A 6,000-nucleotide genomic window follows, 5' to 3' on the forward strand; every position below is an offset into this window, starting at 1 on the left:
GCTGACATATCTCGAGTGGTCGAAGGTTTGAAAAAAAAAAAATTGGGGGTAGGAACATTGGGCATGACTGTAGCTTCAAGAACAAGTTGGTAGAATAAGGGGAATCGCTAAAAATTGCTTTTCCCCTTCAGCTTTAATTCTAGAGGCAATACAGCCATTTTAATAAATGGGAAATTGAGGCAACTTAAGGTAAAAATTTAAACATCACAAAGTAGGTTCTCCAACAAATATGGGGCATGGAAACTAGTTATTAATAGGGTGGCAACTATGGCATGTTTTTCCAGATTTTTATACCGAGGAAGGGTTTGTTCCCTAAAGTAGTAAGACTATAAAAGAATATCTGACTACCTGAACTCAAATTTTATTTTTTCGCTTTTTAAGAAAAATTATTTTTCTCTATTGGAATACTGACATCTGTGCAATTTTAACTCTGGTATACCGTGAACTGAACTTTATTCTTTACAAGGAAAAGACAAAAGTTTGAAATGTATGTTTGAACCAAATTAAATTGCCATTTTTGTATGTTAAATTCATGTGGTTGACCCTAAGACAACTTCTTAGGGCCCAGTGTTTCTGGTTAAGAGAAATTTTTTCCACCCTGTATCAGATTCCATCATGACCCTATGCTTTCACATTTACTCCTAATGTACCCTGTATGCCCATTCTTGAAATTCAACAGCACTAAATCCTAGTTTTACAACAGGTCAAATTTCATTTCTTAGTTTTCCCATTCTATAAAATATACCATTCCTTGATTTTTGAAAAATGCTGAAGCCAGTATTTACTGGAAAACAATTCACTCTGTATTCAGGTTATGCAATGTTTTTGGAAATGTTTACCTATAGCGTGTAGGTTAGCTAAAATCTTTCATCACCCAAGACTTCTCTCTAACCACATGTAAAATGACTACGACTGTTCCCTCACCCAGAAGCCGCATTCTTGAGTATAGAGCTATTTGGTAAAGCACTTGACAGCTGGTAGGGGCTCTCCCAGGGGTAAGTGCTAATTTCTATGCAGAATCTGTAGATTACACCCAGCATCTATCAAGTTAAGGATTAGATCACCTAAAATCTTAACTGTTAGCCACTCACCAGCCTGGCCAGCCTGACACCGTGCCAGCAAGAATACAAAAGATCTAGGAGCCCTTCAGAGACACCTGGTCCCTTGTACACAGGTGCAATCTGTTTGGCTTCTGAGGCAATTTCCACTAGTCCGTTTTAAATGGGTTTGGCAGATGAGATAACATGTACTTCATGTGAAAGAAATGTTATGAATACCAGTTTATGGTTTAGGATCGCTAACATGCAGAAAGAACCAGGAAAGTGAAGTAGTATAGAAATTAAGAGAAATCCAGAGTCAAATGAAAAGAGGTGAATGTTCTTTAAAGAAAAAAAAAAAAAAAAAAAAGGAACAGGTTAGGTGATTACTTAACTGCTGTGAGGGCAGCTAAATAATTTGAATGTGATTAGAGAAAGTCAGTGACAGCCTCAGAACCTAAGGTCCTCAAGAATATGTCGATCTCTACTTCAAGACCTCAAATTACTCTGCTAGCTTTTTCTTACAACATCTATTCCTTCATCTTACCGTTCTCAATTCTACTGACCTTTACTTCTAGCTCCCCAGATGGTGGCCCTTTATCTCCTCACTGTGGGAACCGACTCTTCCAAACGCAGGGCATCAGTGTTTTGTCCACCTCCCACTGCCCTCTCTCAACAAGGTCATCTCAGCTTCACCCTTTGACTCTCTGCTCGTGTCCAATGTGGCAGTGCTTGATGTTGGTTACTACTATGAGCCATTTCTAAAACACTATCACCAGGTTCCAGGAAATACAGGATTTCTATGGCTCACGGGCTAACTGGCCCCTTGTAATCCCCTTTAATCAACTACTTGAGCCCTCCTGTGTTCCCACAAAGTAGTTGTTCCCAATTTGCTGCACTCACTCCCCTGATCTGCCCACATCCCTAGATGTATCTCCTCAGGCTAGGCAGCAACCCCACCTTCCAAACTCCAAAACTCATTTCATCTGGCATTAGGAATAGATGCCTCACTTCTTAAGGTAACCCCTCTCATCTAAGGGAGAGGATTCCATCCCAACTCTTCAAATCAAATTTCTATATCCAACACCCCCACCACCAGGATGGTGGTGAGGATGGGGCAATTTGACCTTCCTCAGCCCTTGACATGTCCTAGTGTTTCTCAAGATGTGGTCTCCAGACCACCTGCCTCTCATGGGCTGAAAGTCCCTGTAAGAAATGAAGCTTCTCTAAATGCAACGCGGAATCCTAGAACAGATAAAGAACATCAGTGGAAAATCTGGTGAAATCCAAATGAAGTCTGGAGTTAACAGTAGTGCGTTAATGTTGACTTCTTAGTTTAACAAATGTGCTATGATAATATGTTAATATTAGGGCAAAACGGATATATCTTTGCAACTTGTCTGTAAACCTAAAATCATTCTAAAAGTTTACTAAAACAGAACAAAAAGACCTAATTCTTGGATCCCAAATTCATCTCAATTCCTGGAGCTGAAGCCTGGGAATCTACATTTCTAATAGGAAGCCCAAATGATTCTTATGCAGACACAAATTTGAAAACTAGTCTTTCAATTCCCTTTCCATTCCATGCCTGAATGGCTGCTTCCTCCTTGTTTTACTTACCTTAACCTGATTTCATCTTTTAGATCCTCTCAACCCTAAAATATAAGTACTATCATTATCCCCCTTTCACAGATGAGAAAGTATAAGATGCAGTACACAAACGAAGTACTAAGAGCTTAAGTAATTTGTTCAGGATCAACAGCCCATGAATGATGGAGCTGGGAGTTGAATCCCTAATCAGTCTAGCTCCCAAATCTATGCACAGAACCATTCTACTTCCTCTCATTCTGTTGCACGTAAGAGCTCTGTAACTAAATCACTAAAAGAAGCATTATTACCTATTTCTCCAACTTCCTAAGTCCAACAGTGCCCCCCTTTTCCACTGGGGGGAATGAACAATGAGAAAGCATTGGGAAGATGTGCCAACTAGAGACCTGGACGGGTAAGGCACAGTGGCTCTTGCACCAGGATCCAGCTCAACTGCTGTATTCTCTGTTCTCCCAAATGCCCTAACATGTACCAATCTAATAATGCTCATAGTACTCACTTTGATGCTAAATTAATTATCTCAGGTTTACTAAGCATCTGTCCAGATTGTCAGGGAAGTGCCAACTCTAAATCAATTGACAGTTGGCCCTCCGTATCCACAGGTTCTGCATCAGTGGATTCAACCAACCATGGACTGAAAATACTTAGGGAAAAAAATTTCAGAAAGTTACAGAAAGCAAAACTTGAATTTGCTGCACACCACCAACCATTTGCATTATATTTACAACTACTTACTTAGGATTTGTATTTGGTGTTATAAGTAATCTAGACATGACTTAAAGTATAAAGGAGGGTGCGGGGGAAGATGGGAGGATTGTGCGTAGGTTATATGTAAATACTGCACCGTTTTCTATAAGGGACTTGAGCATCCATGGATTTTGGTATGGGGTGGCACGGGGGGGAGGGAGACTACTGGAACCAATGACCCACAAATACAGAGGGAGAACCATATATCCTCTTATCTTAGCTGGGTTCCCTGACTTGTATTTAGACCTTAATACAAAGTTGTGGATCTAACTGCTGAATGATGAAGTTTTGGGAGTTTCTGACTGCAAACCAGACACACACAACAACAGCAGCACTTCTATCCAAATTGCTTCAGTACAGAGTATAGATGGAGGGTTGATAAAATAGAACACAATCTCAGGTAATGTCTCTGTTCTTATGTGTATTTTCCTTCATTTCTTCAAGTGAATCATGAAACAATCACAGGATCAGCAGGAGAAACCTATGAAGTATATTCATTCAGGTAAAACATGTTTTCATTAGTTCTCCTTCTGGTGATTGGAATTTCTTTGATTTTATTATCAATAAAAACGTTGCCACTTATATTCAAAGTACATCCGAGAAATCTGATCATGAAGTTAGAATGCACATACCTCCTTCAGATACTCTTAGAAAACAGTGTCTCTCCATGAAAGCATGAGAAAACTACTTGTACAGCATCTTATTTGCTTTACCATTGCTTTAATGCACTTTAAAATTTAGCTACATTAATTGGGAACAAAGAAACAAAAATAGACATTTCTTTGTTTTTCATAAATAACTACTCTCCATATTTGATAAAAATCTCAAAGCATTATTTTAACTTCCCACAAGTATAATACATACAATTTTTTTTTTCTGAAATAATAAGGTCAGCAAATTAAGTATCTTGGCACTAATATAACCACATACAACTGCTATTCTACTGACTTCCAGGAACAAAACAAAAACAGAAAACTTCTTATCAAGATGCTCTGGGTTTCCTTTTGCTAGTGTTAGGGATCCGGAATTATAATCATCTGCCAGTAATAATTTTATAGATTCTAGTTGATTGTCTACAAATAAAATATCGCTGGCTCTGCTTTGTGAGTTCTGGATTTGACATGACACTAACAATACCGCATGGGACAGGCACTATACACACATGGAAATCAGGAAAAGTACTGAATGCCCTGGACTCGAACTACTGACTCAGTATGTGCCTCACTTGGCTCAGTAATAAATTCACCTGCACCAAACCCGTATCAAAAGTCACTAAATCTCTCATATATATAATATATATTATTTATATACACACCCACAACACATACACACTATACATACAGTTTGTAACAACATGAAGTAATATTGTCTTCAAATGATGTACCACAGACTGAAATAAATCCTGTAATTGTCATCAAGCTGCTAGAAGCTTTTGAGAGTTCTGAGCCAGGTTACTTAGTTACTTTCATCCTGCCTACCCTTCATTCACCCTGCTTTAATGTCTTGGTAGCTTTTTCTTTCAAAACCACCCTCCTCGACCCAGGCGTATTTCTTTCCCAGGATCCCTTGATCGGACTTTGGAGGCAAGAGAGGGCATGCAGGGGGAGCAGGAAATCCTCAGCCACTGTACCTCACACCTGCCTAGATTTGTGATGTTCTCTGTCCTGTTGGCCACATTCGGTGTTAGAAAGCAGTTATTCAAGGCTTTGTCCCTCCTACCCCCCTTGGTCTTTCTGTAGAGCACAAAAGTGAAAGAAGCCTCTTTAGCAGGGGTAGCAGTTCATTAAAATATACAACTACATTTCCTAGCTCTGGGGTTCCCATTCTGTACTTGAGACTGCAGGTCGCGGATGCTGTTATTAAGGTGCGGTGTGGGCTCCATGAGGTTTTCTCCTGGCAGCCGGTGTCGGGATTAGTGCAGCCCTAGCCCAGGAGGAAACGGCCTAATGAATACCAACTTGGAAACAGTGGTGTCAGCACGTTATTTAAGCTTGTACATTGCTCACAATTACACACAATACACACACAGGCTTATCACTGGAAATGACTACGAGAAAACATGACAAAGGTTTGCAAGGATAAACCAATAAGGCACCAAGAATACTTATTTTCAGCCAATTTAGACAACTTCAAAGTGTGAGGTTAATAATATAAATTAAAATGACTTCCTAAGTCTTATCAACTGATTTACTGAGAGGTCACATATTAGTTCCTTCTAAATCTTTACCCCCTAATCTGTGATGGGAGACGTTGCTTACAATTGAACCATGAAAGGGACAGCCCAAAAGCTGTACATGTGAAACTAAACTGGGCCTTAAATCCTCACTAAAATCACAGAGCTGGCTGTGAAGAAGCTGCTAAATCACCCCACAACCTTCCAGTTTATAATTGTTTTCATGAGTGTAGATTGTTTGCCTAATAAAAATAAAAATCAGAAGAAAACAGCATATGAGATGGAAATAGGGGGCGACCATAAATAGATGGGCTTCTCTGCCCTGGGTAGCGGGAGGGGTGGCTGAGGTAAGACTTGAGGGAAGCAGGTGGGCTTCATCTTTGAGGGAAGGGAGGGGGAGAGCAGCGGTGAGAACAGAGGCTGAAAACAGAGGCA

This window comes from Balaenoptera physalus, assembly GCF_965194825.1.
Source record: "Balaenoptera physalus genome assembly, chromosome: 6".
In the NCBI taxonomy this organism is placed as follows: Eukaryota; Metazoa; Chordata; class Mammalia; order Artiodactyla; family Balaenopteridae; genus Balaenoptera; species Balaenoptera physalus.